The 19,296-nt window shown below is 37.4% G+C and overlaps 1 protein-coding gene and 1 pseudogene across 1 annotated transcript in view; both read right to left on the reverse strand.

The window, feature by feature from the left end:
- The window catches only part of OCIAD2 (OCIA domain containing 2), a 945,756-nt gene that overhangs the window by 473,820 nt on the left and 452,640 nt on the right, over nucleotides 1-19,296 (reverse strand). The window lies entirely within an intron of this gene.
- On the reverse strand, nucleotides 16-1,947 carry LOC126032474 (protein arginine N-methyltransferase 3-like; annotated as a pseudogene).

The following is a 19,296-nucleotide window of genomic DNA, read 5'->3' on the forward strand; positions in this document are numbered from 1 at the left end:
TTGTGTTTTTTTTAATTAGATGCCATAAGTATGAGCCAAATTATTCAATGTGAGGATCATAAAAAGAGAACATGCATCTTTCTCTTCCTTGTGGATGGACCCTGATATTTTCTTTCAAGTTTTTACCTACTTTCATTGAAAATGCTTTTCCAAAAAGAAATATTGTTGTTTCCCATGTATTTTGGTATTCTTGGGCCCATGGAGGGCATGACCCTATCATGGCAATTCTAAAATATATGTCAAAGTAACCAGCAAGTGCCATGCACAAGGATGTCTTTGTGATTTTCAGGGTCAAATCTAATGAAAATTCCAAAATTACAAATTTGAAATAGACCTCATGTTGCAGTCTATGTGGCTAATACCACATGGGTCTGATATAAGAATTTGGGGATCTAAAACTTCCACAACAGCTTCTGTAATTACCGTTTTTCTTCATGCAGTGTTTGCCATCTCGTTCCTAGCTAGTTATTCACCTAGCTGGGGTGACAGTGGCAATGAGGGGCTGAAGGAGGATGGATGCAGGGAGTCGAAGAGTAACCCTCTGGGAGCAGCTGCAGAGAAACAGCTAGTTTATTGAAGTAGGGCATGATACTATACATGTGCTCAGCCAGTCAGGTTCAACAGATTTCCGACATGTGGGAAGATGTTATCACAGAAGTAGGTGGGCTGCCTTGGTCATAAGATAGTAGTGTGATGTTTTGAATGTTCAGTGTTTTGTGAAGATTGATGTGGTGGAACATGAAAAACAGGATCTGGATTCCATTTCAGGAGGCCATCAGCACTGCTCCATATGCGCCTCATTCCTCCCATTGTGGAGCGACCATTCCTTACTCAAAGCTAGTAAGGCCTTTGGCAGGTCATGTCTGCAGTATGCTTAAAAGAGGGTTTTCAATTTCTCCTTTCTATGGAACTCAACGGTCTCTTATGCCTGCCACAATGCAAGATATATTGAAGCCATAGATAGACACCATCCCAGAAAGCAATCTTATCAGCATGCTTAATTGTATCACTTACTGTCACAGGCTAATAGTGCAAAGATCAAGGTAGATCCTTCTTTTACTAAGTATTTTTTCTTTGCATAAAGTACAGAATTGAACAAACCCAATAAGAAAAAAAACAGTCCATCCATTCAGAGATAATAATATCTACTTTTTCTATGAGAAGATGAACTTCTTTAATCTTTCTTTTAATTAGTATAATAGTATCTTAAAGTTTATTTATTCTTATGATATTCATTGTCTCGTAAAGTATTTTTAGTTGATTAACTCCAGAAACTTTCTTTGTTCCAGCTTTAGCAGCAAACATAGAAAGGATTCCAGTTCTGCAGCCAATATTGAAAACTACCTTGTCTTTGAAGATGTGGATTTTGCTCTATGAAATCACAGAACTTTCTGTTCATACTTTGTCCTTTGACATTTCTGCATGTATCTCATAATACCCGTGTGAGCTAAAATAAACACCATCCTCATCCTCCTGGAGCTCTGCAATGGCAGTAGTAGATGACGAGCAGGTTCTGACATCAGCATTCATCACAAAATCCTGAGCAAATTGTTTCATTCTTTGCAGATCCTCAAGTGCTCTAGCCAATGCAGCTTCAGCAGACAGTGCCCTGGCTTCCATATGTTTCAATTTTTCAATAACAGATGTATTTTCACTGAGTCCACTGGGGTGTAGGAATGGGACTGAAACTGGTCCAGACAGATCTTCTACATCAAACTGAAGCAAAAGGTCATTTTCTAACACAGGTTTCAATATTCGGCTTTCTCCCAAGGCACTGGGTTGTATATTGAATTCACATGCTCAACTGTAGGATTCTTAAGTATAATAAAATTTATTAGTTTAATGTAGCCATAAAATTCAAGTCCATGCTTATGGACCATGTTACTAATATTAAATTGATGCTCAGTCTTACAGTGTGAAAATGTTTCTTCTGCAGTTATAAATAATCTGTCACAGAACAGACAGGAGGCCTGCTGCTTGTGGGATGTGGGGCTCAGGATCATCCTCGTCCTCTCAGGTGACCTCCTTGCTGTTGTCTGACAGCTCTGGTTGGTCCTCCTCTTCCTCCAGCATGGCCAGACCACAAAAACATCTGATACTAAGGAGCACATGGTTGAAATGCCCTGGGAATCACACATGCCCAGAGAGCATGAACTAGTCAAGAAGTACTCTTACTGCTGCCACTTCTACCAGGAGACACTTTTGTTATTTCATTGCATGCTCCCAAATTAACTCCAAATACATGTGAATTTATATACACAATGGAATATAAGTAAGATAGAAAAGAACAGATTATAACATTTACAACAACATGGACCTGAGGATATACACACGAGCAAGTCAGACAAAGAGAATACTGTTACTTCATTCATGTGTGGCAGATAAAAAATAAAACAAATTAACAAACAAACAAAACTATTAACAGAAATCAAAAGTTGTGTTGGAAAACTGTACATGACCAGTCAAAACAATGGTTGATCTTATTTTTTCCAAACAGAAAGGGGCAGCCACTGATTTTTCCTTCATGACTTTCAGGGTACTTTCAAAAAGCTTTCCAGTTAAGGTGGCTATGCATATGGGGAGGTTAATATCTGCATCTAAGGGTGATTTCCTAGTCAGTAAAAATGAAGTAATTTAAAAAGAAAATGCATATAATTATTATGGTACACTTAATTATTTGGTACACTTAAGGATGATCAAGTATGAACATGAATTAGAAAGTAGTTTGAAAATTACATTAAACTGGTATTCAGACAAATTTATATGGTAGCCATCACCATTTGCCTTGATACTTAGTTGACAAAATATTATTTCTCAAATGCAAGGCATAATAAACATATTTTCTCTTTTAGAATTGAACTAAGGGTTGTGGAACTTGCTTGATCTGTTTAGTAATTACTTAATCTTTTTACATGAGCCGTTATAAAATTTTTATTCCATAGAAGTATAAAATTTCCAGCGATATTTTAGAGACTTGGTTCAGCCAACAGGAATAAATCTTTTTTTTTAATTTATGTACTTCACTCTACTTATAAAGATTTCCATGGCAGAAAATTTGGACACACAATTAGTTGTCTAATTAGTATCTATTTCATCCCCTTCTTTCCACATAGCTTTAATTTTGTTTAGATAGTCTACCTTTTCTTCTGCAGTTTAGAAAAATGACCCCATTCTTCTGGCTAGTGGAACAACCTCATTATTTTAAGCTAGTTGTAATAGTAATATTTCTGGCCAATAATTGGTTCAGGAACTAAGGAAATCAAAGTCTGTCCTTATCATTATGAATAATTGGGTATAACCTAAGTGGATGTAATTTGGGGTTATTGAAAGGAAGAACTTTTCTTCTGTGGTTTGAGAAAATGTTTTTCTTTGACTCTCTGCAGGAGGCATGTTTTCCCACTGCTGTAGGCCACTGGTTTATGACTGTTAGGGAGGTGAATGTAGGGACAAATAGACACAAAAGAAGAGACAAGGAAACTAGAGCAAAGGAAGCCTGACTGCTCCACACCTACTTCCAGATTTTGGAGATGGAACTTCTGTACCTATAGCCTACAGCATGATAACTTATATAAGGATGTGACCAAAAGATTCATAGATACAATGAAATCCTTATCAAAATATCCATTTTTTCAGATATAGAAAAAAACTTAAAATATTTTTTTGGAATTTAAGAGATCACAACCAACCAAAAGAATCTTAAAAAATATAACAAGTTGGGAATCTCATATACTTCTAATTTTAAAACTCACTACAAATCTACATTAATCACAAAATTTTGTTATTGGAACAAAGACAGAAATACAGGTTATGGACCTGGAGAGATAGTACAACAAGTAAGAAGCCTGTCTTATATTCAGCTGACCTGGTTTCTATCCCATATAGGCAGCCCATATGTTCCCTTAGCATCACCAGAAGTGATTTCTGAGTGAAGAGTGAAGAGTCATAAGAAACCCCTGAGAATTGATTGATGTGCCAGCAAACCAGTCGTCCTTTATTCAGCACTTTAATCCACATTGGGCAGGGTAGGAAGGAAGAGAGTGGCAGACTAAAGGCTTATCTTGACCTGTAAAGAAGGGGGTGAGAGTCCCTATCTTTATTTGAAAGCAATTGAGCCAGGAAAGGTCTTTCTTTTGGGTAAAACAAGTTTAAACCAACATCGAAGCCAAAGATCTCGGTAGGACCACAGATATTAACCTGGTTGTATCACTTTTCTGGTAACTTCTGGGGGAAGAGAGCTGAAACTCAAGTCGACTTTGAGTGTTTGGTGAGAACCGAGAAGACAAGAAACCAGGCAGTGTTCTTCCACATTGCTTTTAGAAGGAAGCTGAATTTCAACTGTGCTACTGTCCTCTGTTTTTGCAAAAGTTGTAAAATCTTGTTCAGGTGCTTCTACAGGAGACATTGTTCCTTTTACTCTCCCACTCTAGTCACTTGTTCAATATCTAGTGACATGCCAATGAAGTGGTGGTGGTGGTGGTGACTTCTACACTTAACACATCATCAAAAGAGAAATTCTCCTTGAAGTAATTGTAAAAACTTAATTTCAGGACTCCCTATCCTGAAGCATCTCCTTAGAGGTCTTAAAGCTTCTCTCAGATGTCTCAAGAGCCAGCTTTTTCACTTTTTCCCACTTTTCTTTCTTCTGTAGTTCCGAGCAAGGTGTGGCTTTTGCAATGACTTTTCCATTTGGCAAGGTCATCCCTGTCATTTCTGATCTTGCTCTTTTAACTACAAATTTATTTTCTGCATTTCCTCAGAACTTAGCTGTTACAACTGCTGAACATCCTCAGCGTTCACATCACTTATAGACTTACTTCTTGGGAATGTTCCATTGGTGCCTGCATATGTTGGACTTGTTCAGTTATCTTTATTTCTGTCTGGCTTTTTCTTTCTCAAGGGTGCTGGCACATAGGATGGCTGTCTACTCTTGTTTGTTAAGAAGTGATTGAAGGGTAAGGCTGACTTAGGTTCAATCACTGAAATCCATCAATAGGACATGCCATTTTTATTATAATCCTGCATTTTGAACATAAATTTGGAATAGATTTTACTTTTACAGCCTTCATGTCTCCCTCTCAATGTGATTTCAGAGGAGGAGCTTGTGTGAATGACTTAGACCCCAAAGAATCTAAGCTTTTTTTTTTTAATGCATAATTTTTTTTATTTAAACACCTTGATTACATACATGATTGTGTTTGGGTTTCAGTCATAAAAGGAACACCACCCATCACCAGTGCAACATTCCCATTACCCAAGTCCCAAATCTCCCTCCTCCCCACCCAACCCCCGCCTGTACCCTAAACAGGCTCTACATTTCCCTCATACATTCTCAATATTAGGACAGTTCAAAATGTAGTTATTTCTCTAACTAAACTCATCACTCTTTGTGGTGAGCTTCCTGAGGTGAGCTGGAACTTCCAGCTCTTTTCTCTTTTGTGTCTGAAAATTATTATTACAAGGGTGTCTTTCATTTTTCTTAAAACCCATAGATGAGTGAGACCATTCTGCGTTTTTCTCTCTCTCTCTCTGACTTATTTCACTCAGCATAATAGATTCCATGTACATCCATGTATAGGAAAATTTCATGACTTCATCTCTCCTGACAGCTGCATAATATTCCATTGTGTATATGTACCACAGTTTCTTTAGCCATTCGTCTGTTGAAGGGCATCTTGGTTGTTTCCAGAGTCTTGCTATGGTAAATAGAGCTGCAATGAATATAGGTGTAAGGAAGGGGTTTTTGTATTGTATTTTTGTGTTCCTAGGGTATATTCCTAGGAGTGGTATAGCTGGATCGTATGGGAGCTCGATTTCCAGTTTTTGGAGGAATCTCCATATCGCTTTCCATAAAGGTTGAACTAGACAGCATTCCCACCAGCAGTGGATAAGAGTTCCTTTCTCTCCACATCCCCGCCAACACTGTTTATTCTCATTCTTTGTGATGTGTGCCATTCTCTGGGGTGTGAGGTGGTATCCCATTGTTGTTTTGATTTGCATCTCCCTGATGATTAGTGATGTGGAACATTTTTTCATGTGTCTTTTGGCCATGCGTATTTCTTCTTTGTCAAAGTGTCTGTTCATTTCTTCTCCCCATTTTTTGATGGGGTTAGATGTTTTTTTCTTGTAAAGTTCTGTCAGTGCCTTGTATATTTTGGAGATTAGCCCCTTATCTGATGGGTACTGGGTGAATAGTTTCTCCCACTCAGTGGGTGGCTCTTGTATCCTGGGCACTATTTCCTTTGAGGTGCAGAAGCTTCTTAGCTTAATATATTCCCATCTGTTAATCTCTGCTTTCACTTGCTTGGAGAGTGCAGTTTCCTCCTTGAAGATGCCTGTAATGTCCTGGAGTGTTTTGCCTATGTGCTGTTCTATATATCTTACGGTTTTGGGGCTGATATCGAGGTCTTTAATCCATTTGGATTTTACCTTTGTACATGATGTTAGCTGGGGGTCTAAGTTTAATTTTTTGCAAGTGGCTATCCAATTGTGCCAACACCACTTGTTGAAGAGGCTTTCCCTGCTCCATTTAGGATTTCCTGCTCCCTTATCAAAAATTAGATGGTTGTATCTCTGGGGAACATTTTCTGAGTATTCAAGCCTATTCCACTGATCTGAGGACCTATCCTTATTCCAATACCATGCTGTTTTGATAACTGTTGCTTTGTAGTACAGTTTAAAGTTGGGAAAAGTAATTCCTCCCATATTCTTTTTCCCAATGATTGCTTTAGCTATTCGAGGGTGTTTATTGTTCCAAATGAATTTCAAAAGTGTCTGATCCACTTCTTTGAAGAATGTCATGGGTATCTTTAGAGGGATGGCATTAAATCTGTATAATGCCTTGGGGAGTATTGACATTTTGATGATGTTAATCCTGCCAATCCATGAGCAGGGTATGTGTTTCCATTTCCGTGTGTCCTCTCTATTTCTTGGAGCAGAGTTTTATAGTTTTCTTTGTATAGGTCCTTCACATATTTAGTCAAGTTGATTCCAAGATATTTGAGTTTGTGTGGCACTATTGTGAATGGGGTTGTTTTCTTAATGTCCATTTCATCCTTATTACTATTGGTATATAGAAAGGCCATTGATTTTTGTGTGTTAATTTTGTAGCCTGCCACCTTGCTATATGAGTCTATTGTTTCTAGAAGCTTTTTGATAGAGTCTTTAGGGTTTTCTAAGTAGAGTATCATGTCATCTGCAAACAGTGAGAGCTTGACTTCTTCCTTTCCTATCTGGATTCCCTTGATATCCTTTTCTTGCCTAATCGCTATAGCAAGTACTTCCAGTGCTATGTTGAATAGGAGTGGTGAGAGAGGACAGCCTTGTCTTGTGCCAGAATTTAGAGGGAAGGCTTTCAGTTTTTCTCCATTGAGGATAATATTTGCCACTGGCTTGTGGTAGATGGCCTTCACTATATTGAGAAAGGTTCCCTCCATTCCCATCTTGCTGAGAGTTTTGATCAAGAATGGGTGTTGGACCTTATAAAATGCTTTCTCTGCATCTATTGATATGATCATGTGGTTTTTATTTTTCTTGTTATTGATGTTGTGTATTATGTTGATAGATTTATGGATGTTAAACCAGCCTTGCATTCCTGGGATGAAACCTACTTGATCGTAGTGGATGATCTTCTTAACGAGGCATTGAATCCTATTTGCCAGGATTTTGTTGAGGATCTTTGCATCTGCATTCATCAGTGATATTGGTCTGTAATTTTCTTTTTTGGTAGCGTCTCTGTCTGGTTTAGGTATCAAGGTGATGTTGGCTTCATAAAAGCTATTTGGAAGTGTTTCTGTTTGTTCAATTTCATGAAAGAGTCTTGCCAAGATTGGCAGTAGTTCCTCTTGGAAAGTTTGATAGAATTCATTAGTGAATCCATCTGGACCTGGGCTTTTGTTTTTCGGCAGACATTTGATTACTGTTTTAATTTCATCAATGGTGATGGGGGTGTTTAGATATGCTACATCCTCTTCCTTCAACCGTGGAAGATTATAAGAGTCCAAGAATTTATCCATTTCTTCCAGGTTCTCATTTTTAGTGGCGTAGAGTTTCTCAAAGTAGTTTCTGATTACCCTTTGAATCTCTCTCATATCAGTAGTGATCTCTCCTTTTTCATTCCTGATACGAGTTATCAAGTTTCTCTGTCTCTCTTTCTTTGTTAGGTTTGCCAGTGGTCTATCAATCTTGTTTATTTTTTCAAAGAACCAACTTCTGCTTTCGTTGATCTTTCGGATTGTTTTTTGAGTTTCCACTTCGTTGATTTCTGCTCTCAGCTTTGTTATTTCCTTCTGTCTTCCTATTCTTGGGTCCTTTTGTTGAGCATTTTCTAGTTCTATTAGCTGTGTCATTAAGCTACTCAGGTAAGCTCCTTCTTCCTTCCTGATGTGTGCTTGCAAAGCTATAAATTTTCCTCTCAGTACTGCTTTTGCTGTGTCCCATAAGTTCTGAGAGTTTGTGTCTTTATTGTCATTTGTTTCCAGGAACCTTTTGATTTCCTCCTTGATTTCATCTCGGACCCACTGGTTATTGAGCATGAGGCTGTTTAACTTCCAGGTGTTAAAGTGTTTCTTCTGAGTCCCTTTGGAGTTCACAAATAATTTCAGAGCCTTGTGGTCAGCGAATGTAGTCTGCAAAATTTCTATCCTCTTGATCTTATGGAGGTATGTTTTATGTGCCAGCATGTAGTCTATCCTGGAGAATGTCCCATGTACATTGGAGAAGAATGTGTATCCAGGTTTCTGGGGATGGAGTGTCCTATATATATCCACTAGGCCTCTTTCTTCCATTTCTCTCCTCAGGTCTAGTATATTCTTGTTGGGTTTCAGTCTGGTTGACCTGTCCAGTGTTGACAAAGCCGTGTTAAGGTCCCCCACAATTATTGTGTTGTTGTTGATATTATTTTTCAGATTTGTCAACAGTTGTATTAAATATTTTGCTGGCCCCTCATTCGGTGCATATATGTTTAGGAGAGTGAATTCTTCCTGCTCTACGTACCCCTTGATTAATATAAAATGTCCGTCTTTGTTCCTTACAACCTTCCTGAGTATAAAGTTTGCATTATCTGATATTAGTATGGCCATTCCAGCTTTTTTATGGGTGTTGTTTGCTTGGATAATTTTTCTCCAGCCTTTTATTTTGAGTCTATGTTTGTTCTGACTATTCAGGTGCGTTTCTTGTAGGCAGCAGAAGGTTGGATTGAGTTTTTTGATCCATTTAGCCACTCTGTGTCTCTTAACTGGTGCATTTAGTCCATTGACGTTGAGAGAAAGAATTGTCCTGGGATTTAACGCCATCTTTATTTCAAAATTTGGTGTGTCTTTTGGGTAGTCTTGTCTTAGATTAGGTCTTTCAGTTTTTCTCTTAAGACTGGTTTTGTGTCTGTGAAGTTTCTGAGCTGTTTTTTGTCTGTGAAACCATGTATTCTTCCATCAAACCGGAAAGTGAGTTTTGCTGGGTATAGTATTCTGGGTGAAGCATTCATTTCATTCAGTCTTGTCACAATATCCCACCACTGCTTTCTGGCATTGAGTGTTTCTGGTGACAGGTCTGCTGTAAATCTCAGGGAAGCTTGCTTGAACATGATTTCCCCCCCCCTTTTTTTTTTTTTTTTTTTTTTTTTTGTGGTTTTTGGGTCACACCCGGCAGTGCTCAGGGGTTATTTCTGGCTCCAGGCTCAGAAATTGCTCCTGGCTAGCACAGGGGACCATATGGGGCGCCGGGATTTGAACCGATGACCTCCTGCATGAAAGGCAAACGCCTTACCTCCATGCTATCTCTTCGGCCCCATGATTTCCCCTTTTGATCTTGCTGTTTTCAGAATTCTGTCTCTATCTGTGGGATTTGTCATTGTGACTAGGATGTGTCTTGGGGTGGTTTTTCTGGGGTCTCTTTTGGTTGGTACTCTTCGGGCATGCAGGATTTGATCACATATATTCTTTAGCTCTGGAAGTTTCTCTTTAATGATGTTCTTGACCATTGATTCTTCCTGGAAATTTTCTTCCTGGGTCTCTGGGACTCCAATGATTCTTAAGTTGTTTCTGTTGATCTTATCATAGACTTCTATTTTCGTCTGTTCCCATTCTTTGACTAATTTTTCCATTGTCTGCTCATTTGCTTTAAGTTTTTTGTCCAATCTCTCCTGCTGTATGGAATTGTTATGTATCTCATCTTCCACAGCACCAAGTCTATTATCTCAGCTTCTGATACCCTGTCCCAGAGCTTATCCATTTTGTCATTCACTTCGTTTACTGACTTTTTCAGTCCTGTTAGTTGACATGTTATTTCAGTTTGGAGTTTTGTCATTTCTGCCTTCATATTTTCTTGGTTCTTATTAGTGTTCTGTTCAACTCGATCCATAGTTTCTTGGAGTCTGTTGAGCACCTTCCATATTGCTAGTCTAAAGTTTTTATCTGAGAGGTTGATTAGTTGTTCAGTCATTATCTGGTCCTCAGAATTGTCATTTTCATTCTCTATGTCTGATGCTGGCCTGCGTTGTTTCCCCATTGTCACACTTGTATTGTGGGTTTTTCTACGTGTTGTGGTGGTATTCATTGTCTATATGATGTAGGCAGCACACTCCTCTGGCTCCTCCCTTTCTGGATGGGCTGACTTGCCTCTAAGGGAGGGGAGTCCTCCGTGGATGAAGCCTCACACTGGGTCAAATCTTAGGCCCGAGCATGCAACAGAGAAGACAGTCCAGAGAGAAATGTTTGCTTCTGTGATATAGCGCCGTTCTTAGTATGATTTTTCCTTCTTGTTGCAATGGAGTTCTTTCCTTAGAAAGAGTGCACGGCCGCGTAGCGAAGCGGAGTGGCCGTGCTCTGCTGGAGCCTCTTTTTGCCCCACTCGCAAGAGTTTCACACAAGAGGACAGTAGACAGACATAGACAGGTCACACTCACAGTCTTTCACAGTTGAGCCCCACTGGGCCGGTGTACTTTCGCGGATTTTCCCCGCCTGGTGTCACACACAGGGAGCCGGCTTTTGCAAAGCTTAGCCGGTTTTTATGCTCTGAAGTCCCTCCCTGAAAATGGCGTCTGGGCAAGCGAGGTTTCTGGAGGCTCTTTTTGCCCCACTCGCAAGAGTTTCACACAAGAGGACAGTAGACAGACATAGACAGGTCACACTCACAGTCTTTCACAGTTGAGCCCCACTGGGCCCGTGTACTTTCGCGGATTTTCCCCGCCTGGTGTCACACACAGGGAGCCGGCTTTTGCAAAGCTTAGCCGGTTTTTATGCTCTCAGAATCTAAGCTTTTAAAAAGTATGTTCTCTTTTTTGGCTGCCTGGAGGAGCAGGAAACTCTTCTCTCTGCACACCAGCTATCCCTGTAACTACTGTCCTGGCCCTTCTTTTCAGGCTCCTACAGTCTTCAAGTGCCTTGGTGCCTTGGTCAGAGTTTGCCCTAAAAAATTCTCAAATGCTTTCAAAATAAGAAGAGGACCATTATAGTAGGGATTACTCTGATTTTCTTCCCAGCCAGTATAATGTTATCAAAGCATTTTTCACTCTCCTACTGGTCTCTTCTTGCTTGTTAGTGACACAGTTTTATAAATTCTACAGGTCCCCAGTGTGGGATTCCATATACGATAATTCAACCCTGGGAAAAATGGGTCTGAAGTAGGGATCACCACAGGAAAATAAACCAGGCCAAGCTTAAGAGGGTGAAACATGTGTGGTTGGGGAGGAGGGGCTTTCAACCTCATGGAGCAAGAGAGAGCTGCCCTTCAAAACCACAGTCCTTTTATTTTTAATTTATTTTATTTATTTTTTTTTTGGTATTTGTGTCACACCCAGCAGCGCTCAGGGGTTACTCCAGGCTCTACTCTCAGAAATTGCTCCTGGCAGGCTCTGGGGACCATATGGGATGCCGGGGATCAAAACAATGTCCTGCATGCAAGGCAAACGCCCTATCTCCATGGTATTTTATTAAGCACTTCAATCCACAACTGGGTAAGGGGATAGAGGAGAGCGGCAAACAAAAGGTGTATCTAGAACTAGTCCTGTCTAGGTCTTTGACATGTAAAGAGAAGGGGAAGTGTCATAGATATCCTGTACCTCGGCTTTTGTTCTAAGACTTATTTGAGGCAGAGACAGAGATAGAGAGAACACAACACAACCCAGCACAGCAGCAGTGGCTCCCAGGCGCCAGGGGGAGTCTGTTAACTGAGGTAATCTACAATTAAAAGGTAAAGAGAAGGCTTATGACAGAAGACCATAGCCAAACAACACAATTCAAAAAAATGTTTGGCATTACCAATAACAAAAACACTCAAATCAAAATCACAGTGAGATATTATTTTATACAAAGGGGATATTAATACATATATAAATATAGTTATTATTTTTATGCAAAGCACTAAATTAATAGTAAAATCAAAGGAATTGGAACATTTGTACACTTAAGAAAAGTGTAAAATACAGCTTTTCTGGCATAATGGCTTCTCCAAAAATTAAACAGAATTATCATGATCTAGAAATTTCACTTTGGATCTATAAACAAAAGAGTTGAAAGCAGTGGCTTGAGAAAATATTTGTTGACTAAATATTTATAGCAGTATTAGTCACAATAACTAAAATATGGAATTTTTCTAAGTCCTTTGATGTATGAATGGGTAACTAAAATTATGTGGTATAAACATGCAGTACTATTTAATTCATCCTTAAAAAAAGGAAATTCAGATACATGCTCCAACACAGATGAGTTTTTAAGCATTTTCTTTAAAAATATAGTGTTATGTTAATATTGGTATACAGAGCCTTCATCTCCACTAGCACCAATATGTCAAAAATTCATCCATAGTTGTTGTATTATATAAAATCCTCCATCTCCCTACTAGACTTCTTATTTCCCTCCTTACCTTGGTATCCTCAGTTTTCTTGCTCAAGGATTTGTTTTCACTAGAGGTTCTCCATTCCCTTGCTTTGTTTCTATTTATACCACATTTGAGTATATCATCCACCTTTATTATTTTCTCTCTGACTTACTTCACTTAATATGACATCGTTTAGTTTCACTCAAGTTGTAGCAAAACAGAGAAATTCGTCATTTTTTGTAGTTGAATAGCATTCCAATGTATATAAATACCACAAATTCTTTATCCACTTATCTGTCTTGGGTTGTTTTCAGCTCTTAGTTATTGTAAATAGTTTACTATATGTAGGTATGTAGATGTATTTCTTCAAGTTAATGTTTTGCATTCTTTAGCAAAGATGCCAAAAAATAGAATCACTGGGTCATGTAGTAGTTCTGTTTTTTATTTTTTGAAATTTTATTTACTGTTTTTTATAGAAGCTGCAACCCCCAACAGTGAATGAGGAATTCTGTTTCATGGAATCCCTGACACAAAAAGGAAAGCACTGGTTGCTTTCAGACTTTCTGATACAGTCCAATCTCACTGGAGTGAAGTGATAGCTCATTGTCATTTTGATTTTCATTTCCCCTGATAATCACTGATGCTGAACAAATTTTGGCCATTTGTATATTTCCTTCGAGGAAGTGTCTTATCAGCTCCTCACGTTTTTTTTTTTTTATGAAGTTGCTAGGTTGTGTGTGTGTGTGTGTGTGTGTGTGTGTGTGTGTGTGTGTGGTTGTTGAGTTCTTTGAGTGCTTTATAGATCTTGACTTTATAGATCTTGACCAGACCTTAGATGTACGGTAGTACAGATAAACTTTGGCTACTTTGTGCCAAATGAATACAACTAGATACACAGATGGCAAATACTATTTAATTCCACATATGTGAAATATATCAAGTAGCTAAACTTATTGAGACAGAAAGTAGAAGTTTCTTGGGAACAGGGGAAATTGGGGAAAGGGAAGTTATTATTTGAAGGGCTATAAAGCAATTTGGAAGAATGAAGTAACATACTGGAGATGGTTCTAGGTATGGTTCTCCAGTTTTTATATAACTAAAATGATCAGAATGGTAGTTTTGGGCTTTGTATATTTTATCATAAAAGTGGTTATGACCATTTTAATAGAAATCCTGGAGCTTGGAAGTTTCTATGAGGGTTCTGTATTCAAAAGGAGGGACTTTGGTAAGGGTAGCCTTATGTTTACTAGAATACATAAAATAGGGGTACTTGCAAAGATAAACAAAAAAGAAATAATTGAATAATTGCATGTGCATGTGCATATATGTGCAGGAGAAAATAAGTAAGGATCCCATGTGAAATACTAATTACTATTTCTTAGAGTTATGATAGGAGCTAGTTGAGAGAGGGGACTCATGAGGATAAAGATAAAGCCAAGAAATTGATGACCAGCTTAAATCTAAGCATGAGAACAGAAAAAATGAATTACTATCACAGGGAAAGGCAAAGAGTGCCTAATACATGATTTTAATTGTTGCCTTTTAATAGGTATTATTGTTGACTACCTTCTCTATCCCTCAAACTCTTAGTGAAAACAGAATGTGCACTAATGTATGGTTAATGATTTTTATTGAAAGGGCTTGGGAAGTGTTCAGCATGACAAAAATGGGCCAGTGAAAGTTGACATTTGTAGAACTGAATAATATGGTCATTAGAGAGCATCTCTCTCTTTTCTCTGTAAATTCCTGGGACTGGAGGAAGACATCCAAGTACATGGAATGGGAGTTCCAAATATTTCATTTGGTGCATAAAGGGGGGAACACCAGAAACCAAGGGCATTTGAAAACAGGATTACAAATGAAAGCAAGTTCATTATAATAAGCAAATTGAAGCATATTTTTGTGGGTTTGCTGGAGTATTTGATTTTTTTCTTTTTTCTTCTTTTTTATTTTATTTATTTATTTATTGATTTATTTATTTATTTATTTATTTATTTTGGTCTTTTTCTTTAACGTTTTCTGCCCCAACAGATATCTTTTGTGGAAAAGATATTTAAATTGATAGTTTACCACAGTCTAAAGCTAACATTGCCTCCACATGTTGCTTATCAGAGGAAACACAAATGATCAAAGTTGAATAGAACATTTTTCTATTTAGCACGCTCCACAGAGCTGTCTTATTCTAACTTTTTTATTTTCATTAGCAGTGGAGAGGAAAATAAACTGATGTCAGCTGTGGACATTGCCAAAACAGACATTTGCTTTCTGTTAGCTTCAATCCTCCTCTTTGAGGCTTACCACATCTTGTGATAGATTCCCAGGACCAGGTCTGCTTTATGTAAGGGGTCCAGAGATAAGGATGGAAGATTCTCTTCAGAGACCAAAAGTTCTATTGGAGCACTTCCTTTTCCTCCTCTGATGAAACATCTGCAAGACCGATCAGAGGTCATTTAATCTATCCCACTCTGAGACACAAATTTTAGGTATGGCAGTGTGACTTACATGATCATTAACAGCAGGGCTTAGTTTACAATATCTGTATTTTGGAAGAAGAAATTGGTATGTTAAACTCCAGATGGGATCCACTTGTGTTAACAAAAAGAAACAATGCTTCTCAGATAATGCATGTGATGTGTGTGTATTTGTGTGTGTGCGTTTAGTAAGTATGTGTGATTGTTGTGTGTGCTGGATCTGTTTCAAGTTCCTGGGGACCTGTACTCCTTCATCAGTTTTTTCTTTATTGAGGTAAAACTCATATAGAATAAAGCTAATTATTGACAGGTCTTCAACTCAGTGGCATTTATTCTATTCAATTCGTTTTGTAACATCCTCTTCTAATTTAAAAATATTGTTATACTAAAAGTATATTAAAATCTGAAAGGATATTGTTATTAAGCAGTCCCTCCTCTCTATCTCTTTCTCTAAGTCCCTTAACCACTATTCTGCTTTCTATCTTTGTAACTTTCTTATATTGGATATGTCATATAAATGGAATCACACAATAAGGGACCTTTAATATCTAGTTTCTTCAGTTAGCAGAATAATTTCAAACTCATCCTTGCCAATTAGCATAATATACTCATCTTTATGGCAAAATTATGCCACCTTTTGTGTATCCTTTTAATTGATAGTTAATTAATGATTATTAGTTTCATTTTTGCTATTAACATTCATGAATATATACATTCATGTATATTTAATTTTCCCTTCTATTTATACTGTGTCTGTCTCATTATGCGAGAGAAAAAATTTAAAACATTTAAATCAAACTTGATCATATATGAAAATTAGTAATATATTATGATGATACTATTTAGTTTAGGGCCTCTGAAACAAACATCAGAAGCTTAAAATAAAGCTAAACTGTAACTACATGGATAGGATAACAGAACTCTTGTGAAAAAGTAATAAAAAATATATTGCAAGTCACATGTAGCTGACCAGTTTTCCCAATACCACTTTTTTTAGAGGTTTTTTTTTTTTGTTTATTTTTTTCTCCACCTGATATTTTTTGCTTCTTTGTCAAAGATTAACTATTTATAGGCCTGAAGGTCCGTATCAGGATATTCCACTCTGTTTTATTGATCTGTGGGTCTATCTTTATTCTAATACCATACTGCTTCCATATGAATTTCAGAAGTGTTTTATCATTTCTTTGAGAATGTCTGAGATATCCATATAGAGATTGCATTAAATCTGTACAGTGCTTTAGGGAGTATTGGCATTTTAATGATGCTAATCTTCTCAGTCCATGATCAGGTGATGTGTTTTCATTTCCTTGTGTTATTTTTATTCTATTTCTTGAAGTAATGTTTTTTAGCTTTCTTTCTATAGGTCTTTCACCTCTTTAATTAATTAAATTAATTAGTTAAATTAATTCCAAGGCATTTGATTTTCCAAGGCACAATTGTGAATGGAATTGTTTCTTTAATCTCTTTCTTCTCTTTCATTATTTGTTATATAGAAAAGTATAGATTTTTGAGTATTAATTTTATATCCTGCCACTTTACTATACAAATATATGAACTCAGATCTGTTTCTAACACCATACACAAAAATCAAACCAAAATGGATTAAAGATGATATTAGACCAAATCTATAAGGAACATAGAAGAAAATGTGGGAAGAACTCTCCAAGACATTGAAACTTAAAACATCACTGACCAAGCAAATGAAAACAAGATTAAACCAATGGGACTATATTAAATTAAGAAGCTATTATAACTCAAAAGAACTGATGGCCAGAATACAAAGACTGCCCATGGAGTGGGAGAGATTATTACTCAATACCCATTTGACTAGGGGTTAATATCCAACATATACAAGCCATTGGAAGAACTTAACAAGAAAAAATAAGCCCATCAAAAAATCTGGAGAAGAGATTAACAGAAACTTTCTCAAAGAAGAAATACAGTGGCCAAAAGGTACATGAAAAAAAAATAGTGTTCAACATTACTAATCATCAGGAAGATGCAAATCAAAAGATTTGCATCAAAAGATGCAAAAATGAGATATCACCTCACACCACAGAGACTGGAACACATCAAGAAAATCTGGAGAAGATATAAACAGAAACTTCCCTCAGAAAAAAATACAATGGCCAAAAGGCATATAAAAAATATCCACATCACTAATAATCACAATGTGAATCAAAACAAGGGAGATATCACCTTATACCACAGAGAATGGCACACAATAAGAAGAATAATGACTGCTGGGGCAGTTGTAGAGAGGATATTCTCATTCCTATGGGAGTCCATGTCGATTGGTCTATCCTTTTTGAAACCAACTGAGCTTGCATATTACCCAACAATACTGTTCCTGAGACTATAAAGACCCAAAATACAATGCATAAAAAGCATTTTCACTATTCACAATAGCCAGAATCAGAAACAACCCAAGTGATTGAGAATAGATGTGTGAATAAAGAAACTGTGGTACATCTACACAATAGAATACCATGTAGCTACTAGGAAAAATGAAGTCATGAAATATGCTTATACATGGATGGATGTGAAAAGTATAATGTTGAGTAAAATGAGTCGGAGAGAGAGAGAGAGAGAGAGAGAGAGAGAGAGAGAGAGAGAGAGAGAGATAGAATGTTCTCACTCATTTGTGGGATATATAAAAATAGTATTAGAATAATATCCAATAGAAAAGAGGGCCAAGTTTATAGTATGGAAGGAAACTTGCCACAAAGGATGGGGTAAAGATTGCAATTAAGATAGAGAAGGGACCATTATGACAATAATAGTTGAAAATGATCACTCTGAACAGAATTGGGTGCTAAAAGGAGGTAAAGTGATATGCATAATATCCTCACAGTAATAGTATAGCAAACTCCAGTTTGAAAGGATGGGAGTAATTGAATGACTAAAACTCAATAAAAATAAAAAATTAAAAAATTAAAATAATATGCTTTGACTGTAAAGTATCTTTAAGCTTCTATTTGGCTTTGAAAAGTTGAAATTGGGTAAAGCAGACACATCATGGATTTGGTTGACACCAGATTTTATACCTCACCAAGCAATAAACTGATGCTGAAAAAAAAAGACTGTAAACCTATATTTGGTCATTGGATTTAACTAACACAGGTAATAAGTGACTTTTAAGTGTACTGAGAGATTAAAAGAAAATACTACTAAGTGCATGAAATTAATTAACCTTTCCTACATGGAACAAAACAGAATAATAAGATGAGTTGCCAGTTTGGGGATGTTTGAAAAAAAATTTTTAAATGGTTGGGCTCTGTGTTTGTATTTCTCCAGGCAGGGAAACCTAAAATGGCTTGCTGATAAAAATCTAGGCAGAAAATTATTGTGACTTAAAAATATTGAACTCCATGTTCTGAGGAGAATCTGGAACTTTTCTTTAAAGTGTTGGTTCAATCAGGGCTCAATCAGAATATTAGACATACAATTAAAATTAAAAATACATGTGCTTGCATATATCATTGTTGCATTCAGCCCTTAGGATGGGCTTGGATGGTAGACGGATGGATGGAGAGACCTTTCTCTGCCATCCCAGGCCATGTGGCTTTGCAACCCCCTTCAACCTGCGGGTCTGGGTCTAGGAAATAGGCGGGTATTGAACTCACTCACAGGCAGACTTCCAGAGAGATAATATCTTTATTGGCCCTGGTCATCACGTGTGTGGCCTATATCAAAAATCGATTTAAGCATTCAGCCCTGCATTCTCGCTTATCCCTTAGCCATAGCTCTCCATCCAGGTAAATGCTAATTCCTCTCCATGCTGCCAAAACCCTAATCCAGGGGTCTCAAACTCGTGGCCCGCGGGCCGTTTGCGGCCCTCCGTACATTTTGTGGCCCGCAGCCAGCCTTCAAATATCGCAGTATTCACAAGTATTCGCTTACCAAATAATCACAATAAAAATTGCATTAGTAAGAAAAAAATTGCATTAAACATTCGCATACCCCGAGCAGTTCCGTTTGGGATATGCAAATGTTTAATGCGATTTTTTGCGAT

The sequence above is a fragment of the Suncus etruscus genome, chromosome 16 (genome assembly GCF_024139225.1).
Source record: "Suncus etruscus isolate mSunEtr1 chromosome 16, mSunEtr1.pri.cur, whole genome shotgun sequence".
NCBI lineage: Eukaryota > Metazoa > Chordata > Mammalia > Eulipotyphla > Soricidae > Suncus > Suncus etruscus.